Source organism: Mobula hypostoma, chromosome 28 (assembly GCF_963921235.1).
Source record: "Mobula hypostoma chromosome 28, sMobHyp1.1, whole genome shotgun sequence".
Classification (NCBI taxonomy): Eukaryota; Metazoa; Chordata; class Chondrichthyes; order Myliobatiformes; family Myliobatidae; genus Mobula; species Mobula hypostoma.
The window spans coordinates 28,664,791-28,674,377 of record NC_086124.1 but is presented as its reverse complement, the minus strand read 5'-3'; positions in this window follow the sequence as shown (position 1 = coordinate 28,674,377).

The window sequence follows — 9,587 nt, the reverse complement described above, 5'->3', positions numbered from 1 at the left end:
TACAGCCCAAGAGCTGCCAGACGCTCCTCGTTTCTGATGTCAGGCTCATCCGCATACACCGCAGTGATTTTACGTATTGCACTGTACTGCTGCCGCAGTAACAAACAAATTTCATCACATATGTGAGTGATCATAAACTTGATTCTGTTATTCTGATCCTGTTGTGGACCGAGAGTGGGAAGGGGACAGGGAGAGGGGAATCATAGTTGGGAAAAGGAGAACGGAGCGGGGAGGGAGTGAGAAACACCAGGGAGACATTCTGTAGTAATAATAATAATAAAAAATACCTTATTGATCCCGAGTGGGAAATTATTTCGTTACAGCAGCACGTTTAAAAACACACTTAGCAGGCTTAACTAATAATAAAGTAATTTATCAATGTGCAATAATAATATAGGAAAGAATAAAACGGAGACTATTGTACTACGATGTGTGTTCTCCTGTCGCACAGAGATGAACTGTTGTATATGCTTATTGAATTTGGTAGGAAAGATCTTCTGTAATGAACCTTGTGACAAGGAGCTGAATGAATCTGTTCGAGAGGGTGCTCTGCTGTTTCTTCAGTAGGTCATGGGGAGGATGTGCCAGATTGTCCATGATGGATAACAGTTTGTGTCGCCTCTCTGCCAGTAGCTCAAAAGAGTCCGGGTTGCAGCCAGGGGCGGATGCAGCCTTTTTAATGATCGATAAAGCAATCGTTTGGAATCAAATGACCTTGCCTGGTGTCTCAGGCACTGGGTCTGTCTGCCTCCTCCCTCCCACGTTACCCCCCCCCTGCCCTGGCATTCCTTCTCCTCCACCTGCCCCACACCCCTCCCGTGGCGATCCAGCCTCACCATTCCTAACATCCTTTGCTCCCGCCAGACAGATTTACAAACTCTCCCTCTGCTCCACATTGACAAACACCGCACTGTGCACCCCAGCTATTTATTATATGTCTGAGGAGACTTTTACACACTACCGTATATAACAATAAATTAATTAATTTTGTCTATAGCAAAAATAGTGAAGTAGTGTTCATTGTCCATTCATAAACAGTGGGGGGGAGGGGTGTGATTATGATAAACCGAAGACATTTTGTGGGTGCTGGAAATCCGGAGTAACACACACAGAATACTGGAGGAACTCAGAAGGTCAGGCAGCATCCATGGAGAGGAATGAATAGTCGGCGTTTCGGGCTGGGACCCTTTTTTTTGCAGCCATACATGTTGTGAAATCTGTTGTTTCGTGGCAGGACGTTCCGTGCTGACCGCTGCCTGATGGGCGAGTGGTCAAAGGTCACGGAGAGCAGGTTGACTGGGACGTTGCCAGGCGACGGGGCCAGACCCATCCGTCGCATCACTGTGGACAGATAGTGTAGAATCTTGGCATGTTGGTGCCCACGTACTTTGGTTCCACATTGAGTCACGCACGAAGGTTGTCATCAAGGAGAGGGCAACATTGGGTGTCGACTGGCGGCATCATGGCCTGGTACGGGAACACTAGTGCCTTTGAGCGGAAAATCTTACAAAAAGTAGAGGATTCAGCCCAGTACATCTGGGAAACGCCTGCCGCTGTGCCCGGAGAATGAATCACAGGTTTTCTGCGTTTTGGATGTGGACTTGAACTTTAGGCCTTTTTTCAGTTTTATAGTTTTTTTTTATTTTCTGTGTTTTTAACCTGATCTTCTTTGTTTTTTTTTTTGTGTGTCGGGGAAGGGGATTTGGGTGTTGATGTGCCTGTTCTGTTTTAGGTCATTTTTTGTGCGGGGTGGAGGAATTTGGGGGTCAATGTGCTTGTTCTGTTTTAGGTCATTTTTTGTGCGGGGTGGAGGAATTTGGGGGTCAATGTGCTTGTTCTGTTTTAGGTCATTTTTTGTGCGGGGTGGAGGGATTTTGGGGGTTGATGATCGTGCTGCCATTCTTTTCTTTCTTGGTTCTGTGGCCGTCTGGAGAAGAAGAATTTCAGGGTTGTATATTTTGATGATAGATGAACCTTTGAACCTTTAGGTAAAGCCCTCCCAAACATTGAGCACATCTACGTGAAACACTATCGTATGAAAGCATCATCCATTTTCAGAGATATTCTGCACCCAGGCCACGCTCTTTTCTTGCTGTTGCCATCGGGTAGAAGGAGAACTCGGCAGTGGAGTTGTCAGGGCACCATCTTTTGACGGTGTTTCCGTAGCAAGCTATTCTTGTTCTTACAAGGCCGAGTTGCTAGCTCTGCGCTCAACCCGACGTGGATTCAAACTCGGGAACCTTTGCTCTGGAGTCCAGCGCTGATATTATCGCACCACCAAGCGGGACTATTTGGTAGAAAGTACAGGTAAAGTGCTAGTGAGGCCTCACTTGGAGTATTGTGAGCAGTTTTGGGCCCCTTATCTAAAAAAAGATGTGCTGACATTGGAGAGGGTTCGAAGAAGGTTCACAAAAATGGTTCCTGGATTTAAAGGCTTGTCATATTAGGAGCATTTGATGGCTGCAGACCTCTACTCACTGGAAGAGTGAGCTCATTGAAATCTATCGAATGTTGAAAGGCCTCGATAGAGTGCATGTGGAGAGGATGTCTCCTGTGGCGGGTGAGTATAAGACCACAGCCTCAGAGTAGAGGGGCGTTCTTTTAGAACGGAGATGAGGAGAAATTTCTTCAGACAGAGGGTGCTGAATCTGTGGAATTATTTGCCACAGGCAGCTGTGGAGGCCAAGTCTTTATGTATATTTAAGGCAGAGGTTGATAGATTCTTGATTGGTCAGGGTATGAAGGGATCCGGGGAGAAGGCTGGAGATCAGACATGATGAAATAGCAGAGCAGACTCAATGGGCCGAATTCAGCTCCAATATTTTATGGTCTTATTGTCTAATAACAGGCCTAAAACTGTTCACAATACTCCAATTGTGGTTTGATCAATACCTTATAAAGCCTCGGTTTTACATCCTAGCTTTTATATTCTAGTCCTCGTGAAATGATTGCTAACATTACATTTCCCTTCCTCACCACTGACTCAACCTGCAAACTAACCTTTAGGGAATCCTGCACGAGCACTCCCAGGTCCCTTTGCACCTCTGACTTCTGAATTTTCTTGCTATTTAGAAAATAGTCTGCTTTTATTCCTTCTACCAAAGTGCATGACCATACACTTCCCAACATCGCATTCCATCTGCCACGTCTTTGGCCATTCTCCTCATCTGCCTAAAGCCCCTTTGCTTCCTCAACACTACCTGCCCTCCTCCATCATCACTTTATCTGCAAGACATTCAATTCCATCATTCAAATCATTGACATATAATGTGAAAAAAAACAGTCCCAACACAGCCCCTGTGGAACATCACTAGTCACCGGCAGCCATTGAGAAAAGGCCTCCTTTATTCCCACTCTTTGCCTCCTGCACCTCAGCCAATCTTCTAGTATTTTTCCTGTAACATTTCTTTTTAAGCAGCCTCACGTGTGGCACCTTGTCAAAGGCCTTCTGAAAATCCAAGTACACAACATCAACTGATTAACCTTTGTCTATCCTGCTTGTTATTTCCTCTTTTTCCAATAGAGTTGTCAGGCAAGAATTTCCCTGAAGGAAACCATGCTGACTTTGGCCTATTTTGCCTGCAAGTACCCCGAAACCTCATCCTTAATAATCGACTCTAACATCTTCCCAACCACTGAAGTCAGACTAACTGGCTTAAAATTTCCTGTCTTTTGCCTCTCTCTCTCTTAAAGAGTAGAGTGACATTTAGTCATAGTCATAGTCATACTTTATTGATCCCGGGGGAAATTGGTTTTCGTTACAGTTGCACCATAAGTAATAAACAGTAATAAAACCATGAATAGTTAAATAGTAATATGTAAATTATGCCAGTAAATTATGAAATAAGTCCAGGACCAGCCTATCGGCTCAGGGTGTCTGACCCTCCAAGGGAGGAGTTGTAAAGTTTGATGGCCACAGGCAGGAATGACTTCCTATGACGCTCTGTGTTGCATCTCGGTGGAATGAGTCTCTGGCTGAATGTACTCCTGTGCCCACCCAGTACATTATGTAGTGGATGGGAGACATTGACCAAGATGGCATGCAACTTAGACAGCATCCACTTTTCAGTCACCACCGTCAAAGAGTCCAGTTCCATCCCCACAACATCACTGGCCTTACGAATGAGTTTGTTGATTCTGTTGGTGTCTGCTACCCTCAGCCTGCTGCCCCAGCACACAACAGCAAACATGATCGGACTGGCCCCCACAGACTCGTAGAACATCCTCAGCACCGTCCGGCAGATGTTAAAGGACCTCAGTCTCCTCAGGAAATAGAGACCCTTCTTGTAGACAGCCTCAGTGTTCTTTGACCAGTCCAGTTTATTGTCAATTCGTATCCCCAGGTACTTGTAATCCTCCATGTCCACACTGACCCCCTGGATGGAAACAGGGGTCACCGGTGCCTTAGCCCTCCTCAGGTCTACCACCAGCTCCTTAGTCTTTTTCACATTAAGCTGCAGATAAATCTGCTCACACCATGTGAGAAAGTTTCCTACTGTAGCCCTGTACTCAGCCTCATCTCCCTTGCTGATGCACCCAACAATGGCAGAGTCATCAGAAAACTTCTGAAGATGACAAGACTCTGTGCAGTAGTTGAAGTCCGAGGTGTAAATGGTGAAGAGGAAGGGAGACAAGACAGTCCCCTGTGGAGCCCCAGTGCGGCTGATCACTCTGTCGGACACACAGTGTTGCAAGCCCACGTACTGTGGTCTGCCAGTCAGGTAGTCAAGAATCCATGATTCCAGGGAAGCATCCACCTGCATCGCTGTCAGCTTCTCCCCCAGCAGAGCAGGGCGGATGGTGTTGAACGCACTGGAGAAGTCAAAAAACATGACCCTCACAGTGCTCGCTGGCTTGTCCAGGCGGGCGTAGACACGGTTCAGCAGGTAGACGATGGCATCCTCAACTCCTAGTCGGGGCTGGTAGGCGAACTGAAGGGGATCTAAGTGTGGCCTGACCATAGGCCGGAGCAGCTCCAGAACAAGTCTTTCCAGGGTCTTCATGATTTACAATTTTCTGGTCCTCTGGAACCATTCCAGAACCTAGTGATTCTTGAAAGATCGTTACTAATGCTTTTTCTCTACAATCTCTTCAGCCACCTCTTTCAGAACTCTGGGGTGTAGTCCATCTGGTCCAGGTGACTGATCTACTAACTTCAGTCCTATCAGCTTCCCAAGCACCTTCTCCTTAGTCGTAGCAACTGCACTCACCTCTGCCCTAACACTCTGCCTGAAACAGGGCCCTGGTTACTTTAAAAAGAGCAGGGTATGGGGTCCCGATAGGACTAAAGGGAGCAGGAAATGAGGTCCCAGTGTGTTTAAAGGGAGTGGGAAATGGGGTCCCGGTGGGGTTAAATGTACTCTGGGAAAGAGTGGAACCGTAAATAATTAGATTGTGGATTTTTGGCCTTTTACTGATATCTCTCTCTTACTCCCATGAATATCATCCTGTGCCCTCTTAACCTAGGTCATATGTCAGTACCGAGCTCCGTTACCCACTCGCGTGCAGTCTGACGCGTTGGACAAGTTTTATCGGGGATCCACTTGTGCTGGGGAACAGTACTTCCCAGGGTCAGGCTGTTCGGTCCATAGTGTGTCTGCCGGCCACAATACCAATCCAAACTAATCCCATCTGCCTGAACATGATCTATATTCCACCATACCCTGCGTCTTCACGTGCCCAACTAAAAACTTCCTAAATACGTCTATCATATCTACCCCCACCACCTCCCCTGTCAGCACACTGCAGGCACCTGCCCCTCTCTGCGTAAAAGCCCTTGTCCCACACATCTCCTTTAAATGCTTCCCCCAACGCCCTGACTTTAAATACACGTCCTCTGGGTGGTTGATATCCAAGTGGATGCAGTGTGAAGTGAGGCTGTGAGGAAGGGTAGGTAGTCGATAGGGCAAAATCGCATTCAGTGGGATGATTTGAATTTGTCTGTAAACTAAGGAGCAGGTTCAACAGTCTGGAAGAATGAGGGTAAAGCAAACGGGAAGGAGAGTGCAGGAAAGTCTCCAGAATAAATTAAAAAAAGACAAAACGTTTAGAAAGGGATAAGAATCTGATTTCCAGTCACAGGGGGACGAAATTGAAAAGGGTGACGAATACGGGACTGAAGGAGCTATATTTGAATGCAAGCAGTATACAGAATAAGGTGGATGATCTTGTAGCACAGTTAGAGACTGGCAGGTATGACGTTGTGGGCTCACTGAGTCGAGGCTGAGAGAAAATTTTAGTTGGGAGCTTAACATCCAAGGATACACGTTGTATCGAAAGGACAGACAGGAAGGCAGAGGGGAGTGGTGTTGCTCTGTTGGTAAAAAATGAAAATCAAATTCTTAGTGTACCATATAGCCTTCATTATAATAAGGGACTACTTTATGTTTTAGTAACACGTTGTTGCATGTGCTATTAGGCACGTATTGATCTGTATGTTTGTGTCAAGTTCGGACTCTACCAGTAAAGAACCATGAAACGTAGTTCCCGTCTCCAGCGTTTTTATTAATAACGTAGTTGTGTAAACAGGCCACATACACAACACATAGAAAGAGGTGACATAGCATCAGAAAGTGTAGAACCCTCGTGGGTAGAGTTAAGAAACTGAAAGGGTATAAAGATCCCTGTTGGGAGTTATATACAGGCCTCTGAACAGTAGCCAGGATGTGGGCTACAAATTACAACAGGAGATAGAAAAGGCATGTAAAAAGGGTCATCATTATTTCTAAAATAATAGGGAGATTTCAATATGAAGATAGATTGGAAAAATTAGGGTGAAGCTGGACTCCAGGAGAGGAATTTCTATAAAGCGTCTCAGATGGCTTTTTAAAGCAGGTTTTGGCTGAGTCCACTAAGGACTCAGCTACTCGGCATTGGGTGTTATGTGATGAACCAAATTTGATTTTGGAACTTAAGGTTACGGAACCCTTAGGAGGTAATGATCATAATATGATCGAATTCACCCTGCAGTTTGAGAGGGAGAAGCAAATGTCAGGTGTATCAGTATTACAGACAATTACAGAGGCATGGGAGAGGAGCTGGCCAAAGTTGTTGGAAGGGGACACTAGCAGGGATGACGGCAGAACAGAAATGGCTGGAGTTTCTGGGAACAATTCAGAAGGCACAGGATAAATACATCCCAAAGATGAAGAAGTAATATTCTGAAGGGAGGAGGATGGATACCGTGGCTGACAAGGGAAGTCAATGATAGCATAAAAGCAAAAGAGAGAGCATATAACATGGCAAAAATTACTGGGAAGCTTTTAAAACCAACAAAGGGCAACTAACAAAACAATATGTGAGAAAAGATGAAATATGAAGCTGGCCAATAATATAAAAGAATACTAGAAGTTTTTTTTCCGGATATCTAAAGAGAAAAAAAAGGCAAGAGTGGATGTCGAACTACAGGAAAATGACAATGGAGAGGGAGTAATGGGGTCAAAGAAATAGTGGGTGAATTCAATAAGTATTCTGCATCAGCCTTCACTGTAGAAGACAACAGCAGTTTGCTAGAAATTCAGAAGTGTCGGGGTCAGAACCGGGTGTAGTTGCTATTACTAAGGAGAAGGTGCTTAGAAAGCTGAAAGGTAGATAAGTCACTTGGACAGATGAACTATACCCCAGGGTTCTGAAAGTGGTTTGGAGGCATTAGTAGCGACTTTTCAAGAATCACCAGGTTCTGGAATGTTCTGGAGGACTGGGAAATTGCAAGTGTCATTCCACTCTTTCGGAAGGGAGGGTGGCAAAACCACAGGAAGCTATAAGCCAGTTAGCCTCAGTGGTTGGGAAGATGCTGGAGTCCACTATTAAGGATGTGCGTTCGGAGTACTCTGAGGCACATGTTAAGATCATCTGCAGCAGCACAGCTTAGGGAAAATCTTGCCCGACAAACCTGTTGGAATTCTTTGAGAAAATAACAGGCAGGATAGACAACGGAGAGTCAGTGGATCTTGTTTACTTGGATCGAGATCTCCAGAGAGAAGGCCAAATCCTCGGCCTTGCCTATTGCCTGTTGCCGGGGCCAGGGTCAAAGTGCTCGGCAGAGATGGTGCTCACTGCATTGGTGTCAGAGAGCTAGTCGGAGGCTCGGAGTTTTCGGACGGACTCGGAGTCGGACTGTGGCCGGATGCTTCCGGGATGCTACATCGGCAAGTTGGCGGCACTGAAGGTTCACCGTCTGCGTGAGACGATGGGACTTTCGAGAGACTTTGAGACTTATACCGTGCCCATGGTCTGCTTTTATCAAATTACGGTATTGCTTTGCACTGTTGTAACTACATGTTATAATTATGTGGTTTTTGTCAGTTGTTCAGCTTGGTTTGTCATGTGTTTTCTGTGATATCATCCTGGAAAAACATTGTATCATTTCTTAATGCATGCATTACTAAGTGACAATAAAAGAGGACTGCGTGTCCTCATAATCTATATATTAAAAAATTTTCAGAAGTCCGTTGACAAGATGCCTCACATAATAACAAGGTAAGAACCTGTGGCATTACAGGAAAGATAATTAGCATGGATAGGAGATTGGTTGATTGGCAGGAGCAAAAACATAGGAATAAGGGAGGGGGGTCTTTACTGGCTGGCTGGTGGTGTTACACAGAAGTTGGTGCTGGGACCACTTTGTGCCTGAGTTTGCAAACGATACAAAGATAGGCAGAGGGGCAGGTAGTTTGAGGAAGCAGGGTATCCTAACTATGACCTAGTGATGCCCACAACGTCATACCTGCCAATCTCTAACTGCGCTACGAGATCACCTACTTTATCCCGCTAACTGCGCCCTTTCAAATATCACACTTCCAGTCACCCTTTTCAATTTTGTCTCCATGCTGCCTGCAGTTAATTTCTTATTCCCCTTTCTAAACTGTTTGTGTTATTGTTTACTCTGGAGACTTCAGTTACCTCCCCTGCTCTCGCCTTCCCTCACCACGGCACAACATTGTGGGCCGAAGGGTCTGTCCCGTGCTGTAATGCTCCACGTTTCACTTTTTAATTTATCTGCACTTTTCCAGAAGACCATAAAACATAGGAGCAGAATTAGTCCATTCAGCCCATCGATACTGTTCCGCCATTCTATTATGGCTGATTCATTATCACTCTCAACCCCATTCTCCTGCCTCTCCCCGTAACCTTCAATGTCCTTATCAACTTTTGATTTAGATATACCCAGTGACTTTTCCTCCACAGACGTCGGGGGAAATGAATTCCACAGATTCACCACCCCTTGGCTGAAGAAATTCCTCGTCTTCTCCATTCTAACTAGCCATCCTGCTATTCTGAAGTCATAAACTCCCCACCCTAAACATCCACTCTATTTAGGATTTTCAATATTCGGTAGGTTTCAATGAAATCCCCCTCCCCTCATTCTTCTAAACTCCAGTGAGTACAGGCCCCAGAGCTTTTCCAAGCTGTTGAATCCACTCCTGTACGATTTAGCCTAAAGCCCTACCCACAGCCCTGGGTATGTGATTTGTTGGTCATTTAACAGCGAAGTGTAACGTTCCCTTTTACTGGGTGGCGTGGGGGGTCTGGGCTGCAATTTTTACCACGCTGTAGCGAACCGTGTCCGGGGTGAGCGGTTTGTACTC